Below are 18,006 nucleotides of genomic sequence, written 5' to 3' on the forward strand. Positions count from 1 at the left end.
ATTCTGCGAAGCAATGTGAACAGGCACAGAGAAGGTGCTATCAGGGAATTCTCTGCCTGCCTTTCCCCAGAGCTCTGCAAGCTCTCCAGGACAACATAAAATCTGGGGCTCTGTGCTTTCTTTCGTTCTGAACAAGTGTTACTGTTTTCTGCACAAAAGCGATTCTTGCGAAGCAATGTGAACACTTCTGCTTCCCAGGCACAGAGAAGGTGCTAGCAAGGAATTCTCTGTTTCCCTTTCCCCAGTGCTCTGCAAGCTCTCCAGGACAACATAAAATCTGGGGCTCTGTGCTTTCTTTCGTTCTGAACAAGTGTTAGTGTTTTCTGCACAAAAGCGATTCTTGTGAAGCAATGTGAACACTTCTGCTTCCCAGGCACAGAGAAGGTGCTAGCAAGGAATTCTCTGCCTGCCTTTCCCCAGTGCTCTGCAAGCTCTCCAGGACAACATAAAATCTGGGGCTCTGTGCTTTCTTTCCTTCTGAACAAGTGTTAGTGTTTTCTGCACAAAAGCGATTCTGCGAAGCAATGTGAACAGGCACAGAGAAGGTGCTATCAGGGAATTCTCTGCCTGCCTTTCCCCAGTGCTCTGCAAGCTCTCCAGGACAACAGCAAATCTGGAGTTCTGTGCTTTCTTTCCTTCTGAACAAGTGTTACTGTTTTCTGCACAAAAGCAATTCTGCGAAGCAATGTGAACACTTCTGCTTCCCAGGCACAGAGAAGGTGCTAGCAAGGAATTCTCTGCCTGCCTTTCCCCAGTGCTCTGCAAGCTCTCCAGGACAACATAAAATCTGGGGCTCTGTGCTTTCTTTCCTTCTGAACAAGTGTTAGTGTTTTCTGCACAAAAGCGATTCTGCGAAGCAATGTGAACAGGCACAGAGAAGGTGCTAGCAGGGAATTCTCTGCCTGCCTTTCCCCAGTGCTCTGCAAGCTCTCCAGGACAACATAGAATCTGGGGCTCTGTGCTTTCTTTCCTTCTGAACAAGTGTTAGTGTTTTCTGCACAAAAGCGATTCTTGCGAAGCAATGTGAACACTTCTGCTTCCCAGGCACAGAGAAGGTGCTATCAGGGAATTCTCTGCCTGCCTTTCCCCAGTGCTCTGCAAGCTCTCCAGAACAACATAGAATCTGGGGCTCTGTGCTTTCTTTCGTTCTGAACAAGTGTTACTGTTTTCTGCACAAAAGCGATTCTGCGAAGCAATGTGAACACTTCTGCTTCCCAGGCACAGAGAAGGTGCTAGCAAGGAATTCTGTGTTTGCCTTTCCCCAGTGCTCTGCAAGCTCTCCAGGACAACATAAAATCTGGGGCTCTGTGCTTTCTTTCATTCTGAACAAGTGTTAGTGTTTTCTGCACAAAAGCGATTCTTGCGAAGCAATGTGAACACTTCTGCTTCCCAGGCACAGAGAAGGTGCTATCAGGGAATTCTCTGCCTGCCTTTCCCCAGTGCTCTGCAAGCTCTCCAGGACAACATAGAATCTGGGGCTCTGTGCTTTCTTTCGTTATGAACAAGTGTTACAGTTTTCTGCACAAAAGCGGTTCTGCGAAGCAATGTGAACACTTCTGCTTCCCAGGCACAGAGAAGGTGCTAGCAAGGAATTCTCTGCCTGCCTTTCCCCAGTGCTCTGCAAGCTCTCCAGGACAACATAAAATCTGGGGCTCTGTGCTTTCTTTCCTTCTGAACAAGTGTTAGTGTTTTCTGCACAAAAGCGATTCTGCGAAGCAATGTGAACAGGCACAGAGAACGTGCTATCAGGGAATTCTCTGTCTGCCTTTCCCCAGTGCTCTGCAAGCTCTCCAGGACAACATAGAATCTGGGGCTCTGTGCTTTCTTTCCTTCTGAACAATTGTTAGTGTTGTCTGCACAAAAGCGATTCTGCGAAGCAATGTCAACAGGCACAGAGAAGGTGCTATCAGGGAATTCTCTGCCTGCCTTTCCCCAGTGCTCTGCAAGCTCTCCAGGACAACATAGAATCTGGGGCTCTGTGCTTTCTTTCCTTCTGAACAAGTGTTACTGTTTTCTGCACAAAAGCGATTCTTGCGAAGCAATGTGAACACTTCTGCTTCCCAGGCACAGAGAAGGTGCTAGCACGTAATTCTCTGCCTGCCTTTCCCCAGAGCTCTGCAAGCTCTCCAGGACAACATAGAATCTGGGGCTCTGTGCTTTCTTTCGTTCTGAACAAGTGTTACTGTTTTATGCACAAAAGCGATTCTTGCGAAGCAATGTGAACACTTCTGCTTCCCAGGCACAGAGAAGGTGCTATCAGGGAATTCTCTGTTTCCCTTTCCCCAGTGCTCTGCAAGCTCTCCAGGGCAACATAATATCTGGGGCTCTTTGCTTTCTTTCCTTCTGAACAAGTGTTACTGTTTTCTGCACAAAAGCGATTCTGCGAAGCAATGTGAACAGGCACAGAGAAGGTGCTATCAGGGAATTCTCTGCCTGCCATTCCCCAGTGCTCTGCAAGCTCTCCAGGACAACATAAAATCTGGGGCTCTGTGCTTTCTTTCGTTCTGAAGAAGTGTTACTGTTTTCTGCACAAAAGCGATTCTGCGAAGCAATGTGAACCCTTCTGCTTAGCCAGGCACAGAGAAGGTGCTAGCAAGGAATTCTCTGTTTCCCTTTCCCCAGTGCTCTGCAAGCTCTCCAGGACAACATAAAATCTGGGGCTCTGTGCTTTCTTTCGTTCTGAACAAGTGTTAGTGTTTTCTGCACAAAAGCGATTCTTGTGAAGCAATGTGAACACTTCTGCTTCCCAGGCACAGAGAAGGTGCTAGCAAGGAATTCTCTGCCTGCCTTTCCCCAGTGCTCTGCAAGCTCTCCAGGACAACATAGAATCTGGGGCTCTGTGCTTTCTTTCCTTCTGAACAAGTGTTACTGTTTTCTGCACAAAAGCGATTCTGCGAAGCAATGTGAACAGGCACAGAGAAGGTGCTATCAGGGAATTCTCTGCCTGCCTTTCCCCAGTGCTCTGCAAGCTCTCCAGGACAACATAGAATCTGGGGCTCTGTGCTTTCTTTCGTTCTGAACAAGAGTTACTGTTTTCTGCACAAAAGCGATTCTTGCGAAGCAATGTGAACACTTCTGCTTCCCAGGCACAGAGAAGGTGCTATCAGGGAATTCTCTGCCTGCCTTTCCCCAGTGCTCTGCAAGCTCTCCAGGACAACATAGAATCTGGGGCTCTGTGCTTTCTTTCGTTCTGAACAAGTGTTACTGTTTTCTGCACAAAAGCGATTCTGCCAAGCAATGTGAACACTTCTGCTTCCCAGGCACAGAGAAGGTGCTAGCAGGGAATTCTCTGCCTGCCTTTCCCCAGTGCTCTGCAAGCTCTCCAGAACAACATAGAATCTGGGGCTCTGTGCTTTCTTTCGTTCTGAACAAGTGTTACTGTTTTCTGCACAAAAGCGATTCTGCGAAGCAATGTGAACACTTCTGCTTCCCAGGCACAGAGAAGGTGCTAGCAAGGAATTCTCTGCCTGCCTTTCCCCAATGCTCTGCAAGCTCTCCAGGACAACATAAAATCTGGGGCTCTGTGCTTTCTTTCCTTCTGAACAAGTGTTAGTGTTTTCTGCACAAAAGCGATTCTTGCGAAGCAATGTGAACACTTCTGCTTCCCAGGCACAGAGAAGGTGCTAGCAAGGAATTCTCTGCCTGCCTTTCCCCAGTGCTCTGCAAGCTCTCCAGGACAACATAAAATCTGGGGCTCTGTGCTTTCTTTCCTTCTGAACAAGTGTTACTGTTTTCTGCACAAAAGCGATTCTGCGAAGCAATGTGAACAGGCACAGAGAAGGTGCTATCAGGTAATTCTCTGCCTGCCTTTCCCCTGTGCTCTGCAAGCTCTCCAGGACAACATAGAATCTGGGGCTCTGTGCTTTCTTTCCTTCTGAACAAGTGTTACTGTTTTCTGCACAAAAGCGATTCTGCGAAGCAATGTGAACAGGCACAGAGAAGGTGCTATCAGGGAATTCTCTGCCTGCCTTTCCCCAGTGCTCTGCAAGCTCTCCAGGACAACATAAAATCTGGGGCTCTGTGCTTTCTTTCCTTCTGAACAATTGTTAGTGTTGTCTGCACAAAAGCGATTCTGCGAAGCAATGTGAACAGGCACAGAGAAGGTGCTATCAGGGAATTCTCTGCCTGCCTTTCCCCAGTGGTCTGCAAGCTCTCCAGGACAACATAGAATCTGGGGCTCTGTGCTTTCTTTCCTTCTGAACAAGTGTTACTGTTTTCTGCACAAAAGCGATTGTGCGAAGCAATGTGAACACTTCTGCTTCCCAGGCACAGAGAAGGTGCTAGCAGGTAATTCTCTGCCTGCCTTTCCCCAGAGCTCTGCAAGCTCTCCAGGACAACATAAAATCTGGGGCTCTGTGCTTTCTTTCGTTCTGAACAAGTGTTACTGTTTTCTGCACAAAAGCGATTCTTGCGAAGCAATGTGAACACTTCTGCTTCCCAGGCACAGAGAAGGTGCTAGCAAGGAATTCTCTGTTTCCCTTTCCCCAGTGCTCTGCAAGCTCTCCAGGACAACATAGAATCTGGGGCTCTGTGCTTTCTTTCCTTCTGAACAAGTGTTAGTGTTTTCTGCACAAAAGCGATTCTGCGAAGCAATGTGAACAGGCACAGAGAAGGTGCTATCAGGGAATTCTCTGCCTGCCTTTCCCCAGTGCTCTGCAAGCTCTCCAGGACAACAGCAAATCTGGAGTTCTGTGCTTTCTTTCCTTCTGAACAAGTGTTACTGTTTTCTGCACAAAAGCAATTCTGCGAAGCAATGTGAACACTTCTGCTTCCCAGGCACAGAGAAGGTGCTAGCAAGGAATTCTCTGCCTGCCTTTCCCCAGTGCTCTGCAAGCTCTCCAGGACAACATAAAATCTGGGGCTCTGTGCTTTCTTTCCTTCTGAACAAGTGTTACTGTTTTCTGCACAAAAGCGATTCTGCGAAGCAATGTGAACAGGCACAGAGAAGGTGCTATCAGGGAATTCTCTGCCTGCCTTTCCCCAGTGCTCTGCAAGCTCTCCAGGACAACATAGAATCTGGGGCTCTGTGCTTTCTTTCCTTCTGAACAAGAGTTACTGTTTTCTGCACAAAAGCGATTCTTGCGAAGCAATGTGAACACTTCTGCTTCCCAGGCACAGAGAAGGTGCTATCAGGGAATTCTCTGCCTGCCTTTCCCCAGTGCTCTGCAAGCTCTCCAGGACAACATAGAATCTGGGGCTCTGTGCTTTCTTTCGTTCTGAACAAGTGTTACTGTTTTCTGCACAAAAGCGATTCTGCCAAGCAATGTGAACACTTCTGCTTCCCAGGCACAGAGAAGGTGCTAGCAGGGAATTCTCTGCCTGCCTTTCCCCAGTGCTCTGCAAGCTCTCCAGGACAACATAGAATCTGGGGCTCTGTGCTTTCTTTCGTTCTGAACAAGTGTTAGTGTTTTCTGCACAAAAGCGATTCTTGCGAAGCAATGTGAACACTTCTGCTTCCCAGGCACAGAGAAGGTGCTAGCAAGGAATTCTCTGCCTGCCTTTCCCCAGTGCTCTGCAAGCTCTCCAGGACAACATAGAATCTGGGGCTCTGTGCTTTCTTTCGTTATGAACAAGTGTTACAGTTTTCTGCACAAAAGCGATTCTGCGAAGCAATGTGAACACTTCTGCTTCCCAGGCACAGAGAAGGTGCTAGCAAGGAATTCTCTGCCTGCCTTTCCCCAGTGCTCTGCAAGCTCTCCAGGACAACATAAAATCTGGGGCTCTGTGCTTTCTTTCCTTCTGAACAAGTGTTAGTGTTTTCTGCACAAAAGCGATTCTTGCGAAGCAATGTGAACACTTCTGCTTCCCAGGCACAGAGAAGGTGCTAGCAAGGAATTCTCTGCCTGCCTTTCCCCAGTGCTCTGCAAGCTCTCCAGGACAACATAAAATCTGGGGCTCTGTGCTTTCTTTCCTTCTGAACAAGTGTTACTGTTTTCTGCACAAAAGCGATTCTGCGAAGCAATGTGAACAGGCACAGAGAAGGTGCTATCAGGTAATTCTCTGCCTGCCTTTCCCCTGTGCTCTGCAAGCTCTCCAGGACAACATAGAATCTGGGACTCTGTGCTTTCTTTCCTTCTGAACAAGTGTTACTGTTTTCTGCACAAAAGCGATTCTGCGAAGCAATGTGAACAGGCACAGAGAAGGTGCTATCAGGGAATTCTCTGCCTGCCTTTCCCCAGTGCTCTGCAAGCTCTCCAGGACAACATAAAATCTGGGGCTCTGTGCTTTCTTTCCTTCTGAACAATTGTTAGTGTTGTCTGCACAAAAGCGATTCTGCGAAGCAATGTGAACAGGCACAGAGAAGGTGCTATCAGGGAATTCTCTGCCTGCCTTTCCCCAGTGCTCTGCAAGCTCTCCAGGACAACATAGAATCTGGGGCTCTGTGCTTTCTTTCCTTCTGAACAAGTGTTACTGTTTTCTGCACAAAAGCGATTGTGCGAAGCAATGTGAACACTTCTGCTTCCCAGGCACAGAGAAGGTGCTAGCAGGTAATTCTCTGCCTGCCTTTCCCCAGAGCTCTGCAAGCTCTCCAGGACAACATAAAATCTGGGGCTCTGTGCTTTCTTTCGTTCTGAACAAGTGTTACTGTTTTCTGCACAAAAGCGATTCTTGCGAAGCAATGTGAACACTTCTGCTTCCCAGGCACAGAGAAGGTGCTAGCAAGGAATTCTCTGTTTCCCTTTCCCCAGTGCTCTGCAAGCTCTCCAGGACAACATAAAATCTGGGGCTCTGTGCTTTCTTTCCTTCTGAACAAGTGTTAGTGTTTTCTGCACAAAAGCGATTCTGCGAAGCAATGTGAACAGGCACAGAGAAGGTGCTATCAGGGAATTCTCTGCCTGCCTTTCCCCAGTGCTCTGCAAGCTCTCCAGGACAACATAAAATCTGGGGCTCTGTGCTTTCTTTCCTTCTGAACAAGTGTTACTGTTTTCTGCACAAAAGCGATTCTGCAAAGCAATGTGAACACTTCTGCTTCCCAGGCACAGAGAAGGTGCTAGCAAGGAATTCTCTGCCTGCCTTTCCCCAGTGCTCTGCAAGCTCTCCAGGACAACATAAAATCTGGGGCTCTGTGCTTTCTTTCCTTCTGAACAAGTGTTACTGTTTTCTGCACAAAAGCGATTCTGCGAAGCAATGTGAACAGGCACAGAGAAGGTGCTAGCAGGGAATTCTCTGCCTGCCTTTCCCCAGTGCTCTGCAAGCTCTCCAGGACAACATAAAATCTGGGGCTCTGTGCTTTCTTTCGTTCCGAAGAAGTGTTACTGTTTTCTGCACAAAAGCGATTCTGCGAAGCAATGTGAACCCTTCTGCTTAGCCAGGCACAGAGAAGGTGCTAGCAAGGAATTCTCTGTTTCCCTTTCCCCAGTGCTCTGCAAGCTCTCCAGGACAACATAAAATCTGGGGCTCTGTGCTTTCTTTCGTTCTGAACAAGTGTTAGTGTTTTCTGCACAAAAGCGATTCTTGTGAAGCAATGTGAACACTTCTGCTTCCCAGGCACAGAGAAGGTGCTAGCAAGGAATTCTCTGCCTGCCTTTCCCCAGTGCTCTGCAAGCTCTCCAGGACAACATAAAATCTGGGGCTCTGTGCTTTCTTTCCTTCTGAACAAGTGTTACTGTTTTCTGCACAAAAGCGATTCTGCGAAGCAATGTGAACAGGCACAGAGAAGGTGCTAGCAGGGAATTCTCTGTTTCCCTTTCCCCAGTGCTCTGCAAGCTCTCCAGGACAACATAAAATCTGGGGCTCTGTGCTTTCTTTCCTTCTGAACAAGTGTTACTGTTTTCTGCACAAAAGCGATTCTGCGAAGCAATGTGAACAGGCACAGAGAAGGTGCTAGCAGGGAATTCTCTGCCTGCCTTTCCCCAGTGCTCTGCAAGCTCTCCAGGACAACATAGAATCTGGGGCTCTGTGCTTTCTTTCCTTCTGAACAAGTGTTACTGTTTTCTGCACAAAAGCGATTGTGCGAAGCAATGTGAACACTTCTGCTTCCCAGGCACAGAGAAGGTGCTAGCAGGTAATTCTCTGCCTGCCTTTCCCCAGAGCTCTGCAAGCTCTCCAGGACAACATAAAATCTGGGGCTCTGTGCTTTCTTTCGTTCTGAACAAGTGTTACTGTTTTCTGCACAAAAGCGATTCTTGCGAAGCAATGTGAACACTTCTGCTTCCCAGGCACAGAGAAGGTGCTAGCAAGGAATTCTCTGCCTGCCTGTCCCCAGTGCTCTGCAAGCTCTCCAGGACAACATAAAATCTGGGGCTCTGTGCTTTCTTTCATTCTGAACAAGTGTTAGTGTTTTCTGCACAAAAGCGATTCTTGCGAAGCAATGTGAACACTTCTGCTTCCCAGGCACAGAGAAGGTGCTAGCAAGGAATTCTCTGCCTGCCTTTCCCCAGTGCTCTGCAAGCTCTCCAGGACAACATAGAATCTGGGGCTCTGTGCTTTCTTTCGTTATGAACAAGTGTTACAGTTTTCTGCACAAAAGCAATTCTGCGAAGCAATGTGAACACTTCTGCTTCCCAGGCACAGAGAAGGTGCTAGCAGGTAATTCTCTGCCTGCCTTTCCCCAGTGCTCTGCAAGCTCTCCAGGACAACATAAAATCTGGGGCTCTGTGCTTTCTTTCCTTCTGAACAAGTGTTAGTGTTTTCTGCACAAAAGCGATTCTTGCAAAGCAATGTGAACACTTCTGCTTCCCAGGCACAGAGAAGGTGCTAGCAAGGAATTCTCTGCCTGCCTTTCCCCAGTGCTCTGCAAGCTCTCCAGGACAACATAAAATCTGGGGCTCTGTGCTTTCTTTCCTTCTGAACAAGTGTTACTGTTTTCTGCACAAAAGCGATTCTGCGAAGCAATGTGAACAGGCACAGAGAAGGTGCTATCAGGGAATTCTCTGCCTGCCTTTCCCCAGTGCTCTGCAAGCTCTCCAGGACAACATAAAATCTGGGGCTCTGTGCTTTCTTTCCTTCTGAACAAGTGTTACTGTTTTCTGCACAAAAGCGATTCTGCGAAGCAATGTGAACAGGCACAAAGAAGGTGCTAGCAGGGAATTCTCTGCCTGCCTTTCCCCAGTGCTCTGCAAGCTCTCCAGGACAACATAGAATCTGGGGCTCTGTGCTTTCTTTCCTTCTGAACAAGTGTTACTGTTTTCTGCACAAAAGCGATTGTGCGAAGCAATGTGAACACTTCTGCTTCCCAGGCACAGAGAAGGTGCTAGCAGGTAATTCTCTGCCTGCCTTTCCCCAGTGCTCTGCAAGCTCTCCAGGACAACATAAAATCTGGGGCTCTGTGCTTTCTTTCGTTCTGAACAAGTGTTACTGTTTTCTGCACAAAAGCGATTCTTGCGAAGCAATGTGAACACTTCTGCTTCCCAGGCACAGAGAAGGTGCTAGCAAGGAATTCTCTGCCTGCCTGTCCCCAGTGCTCTGCAAGCTCTCCAGGACAACATAAAATCTGGGGCTCTGTGCTTTCTTTCCTTCTGAACAAGTGTTAGTGTTTTCTGCACAAAAGCGATTCTTGCGAAGCAATGTGAACACTTCTGCTTCCCAGGCACAGAGAAGGTGCTAGCAAGGAATTCTCTGCCTGCCTTTCCCCAGTGCTCTGCAAGCTCTCCAGGACAACATAGAATCTGGGGCTCTGTGCTTTCTTTCGTTATGAACAAGTGTTACTGTTTTCTGCACAAAAGCGATTCTTGCGAAGCAATGTGAACAGGCACAGAGAAGGTGCTATCAGGGAATTCTCTGCCTGCCTTTCCCCAGTGCTCTGCAAGCTCTCCAGGACAACATAGAATCTGGGGCTCTGTGCTTTCTTTCGTTCTGAACAAGAGTTACTGTTTTCTGCACAAAAGCGATTCTTGCGAAGCAATGTGAACACTTCTGCTTCCCAGGCACAGAGAAGGTGCTATCAGGGAATTCTCTGCCTGCCTTTCCCCAGTGCTCTGCAAGCTCTCCAGGACAACATAGAATCTGGGGCTCTGTGCTTTCTTTCGTTCTGAACAAGTGTTACTGTTTTCTGCACAAAAGCGATTCTGCCAAGCAATGTGAACACTTCTGCTTCCCAGGCACAGAGAAGGTGCTAGCAGGGAATTCTCTGCCTGCCTTTCCCCAGTGCTCTGCAAGCTCTCCAGAACAACATAGAATCTGGGGCTCTATGCTTTCTTTCGTTCTGAACAAGTGTTACTGTTTTCTGCACAAAAGCGATTCTGCGAAGCAATGTGAACACTTCTGCTTCCCAGGCACAGAGAAGGTGCTAGCAAGGAATTCTGTGTTTGCCTTTCCCCAGTGCTCTGCAAGCTCTCCAGGACAACATAAAATCTGGGGCTCTGTGCTTTCTTTCCTTCTGAACAAGTGTTAGTGTTTTCTGCACAAAAGCGATTCTTGCGAAGCAATGTGAACACTTCTGCTTCCCAGGCACAGAGAAGGTGCTAGCAAGGAATTCTCTGCCTGCCTTTCCCCAGTGCTCTGCAAGCTCTCCAGGACAACATAGAATCTGGGGCTCTGTGCTTTCTTTCGTTATGAACAAGTGTTACAGTTTTCTGCACAAAAGCGATTCTGCGAAGCAATGTGAACACTTCTGCTTCCCAGGCACAGAGAAGGTGCTAGCACGTAATTCTCTGCCTGCCTTTCCCCAGAGCTCTGCAAGCTCTCCAGGACAACATAGAATCTGGGGCTCTGTGCTTTCTTTCGTTCTGAACAAGTGTTACTGTTTTATGCACAAAAGCGATTCTTGCGAAGCAATGTGAACACTTCTGCTTCCCAGGCACAGAGAAGGTGCTATCAGGGAATTCTCTGTTTCCCTTTCCCCAGTGCTCTGCAAGCTCTCCAGGGCAACATAATATCTGGGGCTCTTTGCTTTCTTTCCTTCTGAACAAGTGTTACTGTTTTCTGCACAAAAGCGATTCTGCGAAGCAATGTGAACAGGCACAGAGAAGGTGCTATCAGGGAATTCTCTGCCTGCCATTCCCCAGTGCTCTGCAAGCTCTCCAGGACAACATAAAATCTGGGGCTCTGTGCTTTCTTTCGTTCTGAAGAAGTGTTACTGTTTTCTGCACAAAAGCGATTCTGCGAAGCAATGTGAACCCTTCTGCTTAGCCAGGCACAGAGAAGGTGCTAGCAAGGAATTCTCTGTTTCCCTTTCCCCAGTGCTCTGCAAGCTCTCCAGGACAACATAAAATCTGGGGCTCTGTGCTTTCTTTCGTTCTGAACAAGTGTTAGTGTTTTCTGCACAAAAGCGATTCTTGTGAAGCAATGTGAACACTTCTGCTTCCCAGGCACAGAGAAGGTGCTAGCAAGGAATTCTCTGCCTGCCTTTCCCCAGTGCTCTGCAAGCTCTCCAGGACAACATAGAATCTGGGGCTCTGTGCTTTCTTTCCTTCTGAACAAGTGTTACTGTTTTCTGCACAAAAGCGATTCTGCGAAGCAATGTGAACAGGCACAGAGAAGGTGCTATCAGGGAATTCTCTGCCTGCCTTTCCCCAGTGCTCTGCAAGCTCTCCAGGACAACATAGAATCTGGGGCTCTGTGCTTTCTTTCGTTCTGAACAAGAGTTACTGTTTTCTGCACAAAAGCGATTCTTGCGAAGCAATGTGAACACTTCTGCTTCCCAGGCACAGAGAAGGTGCTATCAGGGAATTCTCTGCCTGCCTTTCCCCAGTGCTCTGCAAGCTCTCCAGGACAACATAGAATCTGGGGCTCTGTGCTTTCTTTCGTTCTGAACAAGTGTTACTGTTTTCTGCACAAAAGCGATTCTGCCAAGCAATGTGAACACTTCTGCTTCCCAGGCACAGAGAAGGTGCTAGCAGGGAATTCTCTGCCTGCCTTTCCCCAGTGCTCTGCAAGCTCTCCAGAACAACATAGAATCTGGGGCTCTGTGCTTTCTTTCGTTCTGAACAAGTGTTACTGTTTTCTGCACAAAAGCGATTCTGCGAAGCAATGTGAACACTTCTGCTTCCCAGGCACAGAGAAGGTGCTAGCAAGGAATTCTCTGCCTGCCTTTCCCCAATGCTCTGCAAGCTCTCCAGGACAACATAAAATCTGGGGCTCTGTGCTTTCTTTCCTTCTGAACAAGTGTTAGTGTTTTCTGCACAAAAGCGATTCTTGCGAAGCAATGTGAACACTTCTGCTTCCCAGGCACAGAGAAGGTGCTAGCAAGGAATTCTCTGCCTGCCTTTCCCCAGTGCTCTGCAAGCTCTCCAGGACAACATAAAATCTGGGGCTCTGTGCTTTCTTTCCTTCTGAACAAGTGTTACTGTTTTCTGCACAAAAGCGATTCTGCGAAGCAATGTGAACAGGCACAGAGAAGGTGCTATCAGGTAATTCTCTGCCTGCCTTTCCCCTGTGCTCTGCAAGCTCTCCAGGACAACATAGAATCTGGGGCTCTGTGCTTTCTTTCCTTCTGAACAAGTGTTACTGTTTTCTGCACAAAAGCGATTCTGCGAAGCAATGTGAACAGGCACAGAGAAGGTGCTATCAGGGAATTCTCTGCCTGCCTTTCCCCAGTGCTCTGCAAGCTCTCCAGGACAACATAAAATCTGGGGCTCTGTGCTTTCTTTCCTTCTGAACAATTGTTAGTGTTGTCTGCACAAAAGCGATTCTGCGAAGCAATGTGAACAGGCACAGAGAAGGTGCTATCAGGGAATTCTCTGCCTGCCTTTCCCCAGTGGTCTGCAAGCTCTCCAGGACAACATAGAATCTGGGGCTCTGTGCTTTCTTTCCTTCTGAACAAGTGTTACTGTTTTCTGCACAAAAGCGATTGTGCGAAGCAATGTGAACACTTCTGCTTCCCAGGCACAGAGAAGGTGCTAGCAGGTAATTCTCTGCCTGCCTTTCCCCAGAGCTCTGCAAGCTCTCCAGGACAACATAAAATCTGGGGCTCTGTGCTTTCTTTCGTTCTGAACAAGTGTTACTGTTTTCTGCACAAAAGCGATTCTTGCGAAGCAATGTGAACACTTCTGCTTCCCAGGCACAGAGAAGGTGCTAGCAAGGAATTCTCTGTTTCCCTTTCCCCAGTGCTCTGCAAGCTCTCCAGGACAACATAGAATCTGGGGCTCTGTGCTTTCTTTCCTTCTGAACAAGTGTTAGTGTTTTCTGCACAAAAGCGATTCTGCGAAGCAATGTGAACAGGCACAGAGAAGGTGCTATCAGGGAATTCTCTGCCTGCCTTTCCCCAGTGCTCTGCAAGCTCTCCAGGACAACAGCAAATCTGGAGTTCTGTGCTTTCTTTCCTTCTGAACAAGTGTTACTGTTTTCTGCACAAAAGCAATTCTGCGAAGCAATGTGAACACTTCTGCTTCCCAGGCACAGAGAAGGTGCTAGCAAGGAATTCTCTGCCTGCCTTTCCCCAGTGCTCTGCAAGCTCTCCAGGACAACATAAAATCTGGGGCTCTGTGCTTTCTTTCCTTCTGAACAAGTGTTACTGTTTTCTGCACAAAAGCGATTCTGCGAAGCAATGTGAACAGGCACAGAGAAGGTGCTATCAGGGAATTCTCTGCCTGCCTTTCCCCAGTGCTCTGCAAGCTCTCCAGGACAACATAGAATCTGGGGCTCTGTGCTTTCTTTCCTTCTGAACAAGAGTTACTGTTTTCTGCACAAAAGCGATTCTTGCGAAGCAATGTGAACACTTCTGCTTCCCAGGCACAGAGAAGGTGCTATCAGGGAATTCTCTGCCTGCCTTTCCCCAGTGCTCTGCAAGCTCTCCAGGACAACATAGAATCTGGGGCTCTGTGCTTTCTTTCGTTCTGAACAAGTGTTACTGTTTTCTGCACAAAAGCGATTCTGCCAAGCAATGTGAACACTTCTGCTTCCCAGGCACAGAGAAGGTGCTAGCAGGGAATTCTCTGCCTGCCTTTCCCCAGTGCTCTGCAAGCTCTCCAGGACAACATAGAATCTGGGGCTCTGTGCTTTCTTTCGTTCTGAACAAGTGTTAGTGTTTTCTGCACAAAAGCGATTCTTGCGAAGCAATGTGAACACTTCTGCTTCCCAGGCACAGAGAAGGTGCTAGCAAGGAATTCTCTGCCTGCCTTTCCCCAGTGCTCTGCAAGCTCTCCAGGACAACATAGAATCTGGGGCTCTGTGCTTTCTTTCGTTATGAACAAGTGTTACAGTTTTCTGCACAAAAGCGATTCTGCGAAGCGATGTGAACACTTCTGCTTCCCAGGCACAGAGAAGGTGCTAGCAAGGAATTCTCTGCCTGCCTTTCCCCAGTGCTCTGCAAGCTCTCCAGGACAACATAAAATCTGGGGCTCTGTGCTTTCTTTCCTTCTGAACAAGTGTTAGTGTTTTCTGCACAAAAGCGATTCTTGCGAAGCAATGTGAACACTTCTGCTTCCCAGGCACAGAGAAGGTGCTAGCAAGGAATTCTCTGCCTGCCTTTCCCCAGTGCTCTGCAAGCTCTCCAGGACAACATAAAATCTGGGGCTCTGTGCTTTCTTTCCTTCTGAACAAGTGTTACTGTTTTCTGCACAAAAGCGATTCTGCGAAGCAATGTGAACAGGCACAGAGAAGGTGCTATCAGGTAATTCTCTGCCTGCCTTTCCCCTGTGCTCTGCAAGCTCTCCAGGACAACATAGAATCTGGGACTCTGTGCTTTCTTTCCTTCTGAACAAGTGTTACTGTTTTCTGCACAAAAGCGATTCTGCGAAGCAATGTGAACAGGCACAGAGAAGGTGCTATCAGGGAATTCTCTGCCTGCCTTTCCCCAGTGCTCTGCAAGCTCTCCAGGACAACATAAAATCTGGGGCTCTGTGCTTTCTTTCCTTCTGAACAATTGTTAGTGTTGTCTGCACAAAAGCGATTCTGCGAAGCAATGTGAACAGGCACAGAGAAGGTGCTATCAGGGAATTCTCTGCCTGCCTTTCCCCAGTGCTCTGCAAGCTCTCCAGGACAACATAGAATCTGGGGCTCTGTGCTTTCTTTCCTTCTGAACAAGTGTTACTGTTTTCTGCACAAAAGCGATTGTGCGAAGCAATGTGAACACTTCTGCTTCCCAGGCACAGAGAAGGTGCTAGCAGGTAATTCTCTGCCTGCCTTTCCCCAGAGCTCTGCAAGCTCTCCAGGACAACATAAAATCTGGGGCTCTGTGCTTTCTTTCGTTCTGAACAAGTGTTACTGTTTTCTGCACAAAAGCGATTCTTGCGAAGCAATGTGAACACTTCTGCTTCCCAGGCACAGAGAAGGTGCTAGCAAGGAATTCTCTGTTTCCCTTTCCCCAGTGCTCTGCAAGCTCTCCAGGACAACATAAAATCTGGGGCTCTGTGCTTTCTTTCCTTCTGAACAAGTGTTAGTGTTTTCTGCACAAAAGCGATTCTGCGAAGCAATGTGAACAGGCACAGAGAAGGTGCTATCAGGGAATTCTCTGCCTGCCTTTCCCCAGTGCTCTGCAAGCTCTCCAGGACAACATAAAATCTGGGGCTCTGTGCTTTCTTTCCTTCTGAACAAGTGTTACTGTTTTCTGCACAAAAGCGATTCTGCAAAGCAATGTGAACACTTCTGCTTCCCAGGCACAGAGAAGGTGCTAGCAAGGAATTCTCTGCCTGCCTTTCCCCAGTGCTCTGCAAGCTCTCCAGGACAACATAAAATCTGGGGCTCTGTGCTTTCTTTCCTTCTGAACAAGTGTTACTGTTTTCTGCACAAAAGCGATTCTGCGAAGCAATGTGAACAGGCACAGAGAAGGTGCTAGCAGGGAATTCTCTGCCTGCCTTTCCCCAGTGCTCTGCAAGCTCTCCAGGACAACATAAAATCTGGGGCTCTGTGCTTTCTTTCGTTCCGAAGAAGTGTTACTGTTTTCTGCACAAAAGCGATTCTGCGAAGCAATGTGAACCCTTCTGCTTAGCCAGGCACAGAGAAGGTGCTAGCAAGGAATTCTCTGTTTCCCTTTCCCCAGTGCTCTGCAAGCTCTCCAGGACAACATAAAATCTGGGGCTCTGTGCTTTCTTTCGTTCTGAACAAGTGTTAGTGTTTTCTGCACAAAAGCGATTCTTGTGAAGCAATGTGAACACTTCTGCTTCCCAGGCACAGAGAAGGTGCTAGCAAGGAATTCTCTGCCTGCCTTTCCCCAGTGCTCTGCAAGCTCTCCAGGACAACATAAAATCTGGGGCTCTGTGCTTTCTTTCCTTCTGAACAAGTGTTACTGTTTTCTGCACAAAAGCGATTCTGCGAAGCAATGTGAACAGGCACAGAGAAGGTGCTAGCAGGGAATTCTCTGTTTCCCTTTCCCCAGTGCTCTGCAAGCTCTCCAGGACAACATAAAATCTGGGGCTCTGTGCTTTCTTTCCTTCTGAACAAGTGTTACTGTTTTCTGCACAAAAGCGATTCTGCGAAGCAATGTGAACAGGCACAGAGAAGGTGCTAGCAGGGAATTCTCTGCCTGCCTTTCCCCAGTGCTCTGCAAGCTCTCCAGGACAACATAGAATCTGGGGCTCTGTGCTTTCTTTCCTTCTGAACAAGTGTTACTGTTTTCTGCACAAAAGCGATTGTGCGAAGCAATGTGAACACTTCTGCTTCCCAGGCACAGAGAAGGTGCTAGCAGGTAATTCTCTGCCTGCCTTTCCCCAGAGCTCTGCAAGCTCTCCAGGACAACATAAAATCTGGGGCTCTGTGCTTTCTTTCGTTCTGAACAAGTGTTACTGTTTTCTGCACAAAAGCGATTCTTGCGAAGCAATGTGAACACTTCTGCTTCCCAGGCACAGAGAAGGTGCTAGCAAGGAATTCTCTGCCTGCCTGTCCCCAGTGCTCTGCAAGCTCTCCAGGACAACATAAAATCTGGGGCTCTGTGCTTTCTTTCATTCTGAACAAGTGTTAGTGTTTTCTGCACAAAAGCGATTCTTGCGAAGCAATGTGAACACTTCTGCTTCCCAGGCACAGAGAAGGTGCTAGCAAGGAATTCTCTGCCTGCCTTTCCCCAGTGCTCTGCAAGCTCTCCAGGACAACATAGAATCTGGGGCTCTGTGCTTTCTTTCGTTATGAACAAGTGTTACAGTTTTCTGCACAAAAGCAATTCTGCGAAGCAATGTGAACACTTCTGCTTCCCAGGCACAGAGAAGGTGCTAGCAGGTAATTCTCTGCCTGCCTTTCCCCAGTGCTCTGCAAGCTCTCCAGGACAACATAAAATCTGGGGCTCTGTGCTTTCTTTCCTTCTGAACAAGTGTTAGTGTTTTCTGCACAAAAGCGATTCTTGCAAAGCAATGTGAACACTTCTGCTTCCCAGGCACAGAGAAGGTGCTAGCAAGGAATTCTCTGCCTGCCTTTCCCCAGTGCTCTGCAAGCTCTCCAGGACAACATAAAATCTGGGGCTCTGTGCTTTCTTTCCTTCTGAACAAGTGTTACTGTTTTCTGCACAAAAGCGATTCTGCGAAGCAATGTGAACAGGCACAGAGAAGGTGCTATCAGGGAATTCTCTGCCTGCCTTTCCCCAGTGCTCTGCAAGCTCTCCAGGACAACATAAAATCTGGGGCTCTGTGCTTTCTTTCCTTCTGAACAAGTGTTACTGTTTTCTGCACAAAAGCGATTCTGCGAAGCAATGTGAACAGGCACAAAGAAGGTGCTAGCAGGGAATTCTCTGCCTGCCTTTCCCCAGTGCTCTGCAAGCTCTCCAGGACAACATAGAATCTGGGGCTCTGTGCTTTCTTTCCTTCTGAACAAGTGTTACTGTTTTCTGCACAAAAGCGATTGTGCGAAGCAATGTGAACACTTCTGCTTCCCAGGCACAGAGAAGGTGCTAGCAGGTAATTCTCTGCCTGCCTTTCCCCAGTGCTCTGCAAGCTCTCCAGGACAACATAAAATCTGGGGCTCTGTGCTTTCTTTCGTTCTGAACAAGTGTTACTGTTTTCTGCACAAAAGCGATTCTTGCGAAGCAATGTGAACACTTCTGCTTCCCAGGCACAGAGAAGGTGCTAGCAAGGAATTCTCTGCCTGCCTGTCCCCAGTGCTCTGCAAGCTCTCCAGGACAACATAAAATCTGGGGCTCTGTGCTTTCTTTCCTTCTGAACAAGTGTTAGTGTTTTCTGCACAAAAGCGATTCTTGCGAAGCAA

Source organism: Strix aluco, chromosome 22 (assembly GCF_031877795.1).
Source record: "Strix aluco isolate bStrAlu1 chromosome 22, bStrAlu1.hap1, whole genome shotgun sequence".
Classification (NCBI taxonomy): domain Eukaryota; kingdom Metazoa; phylum Chordata; class Aves; order Strigiformes; family Strigidae; genus Strix; species Strix aluco.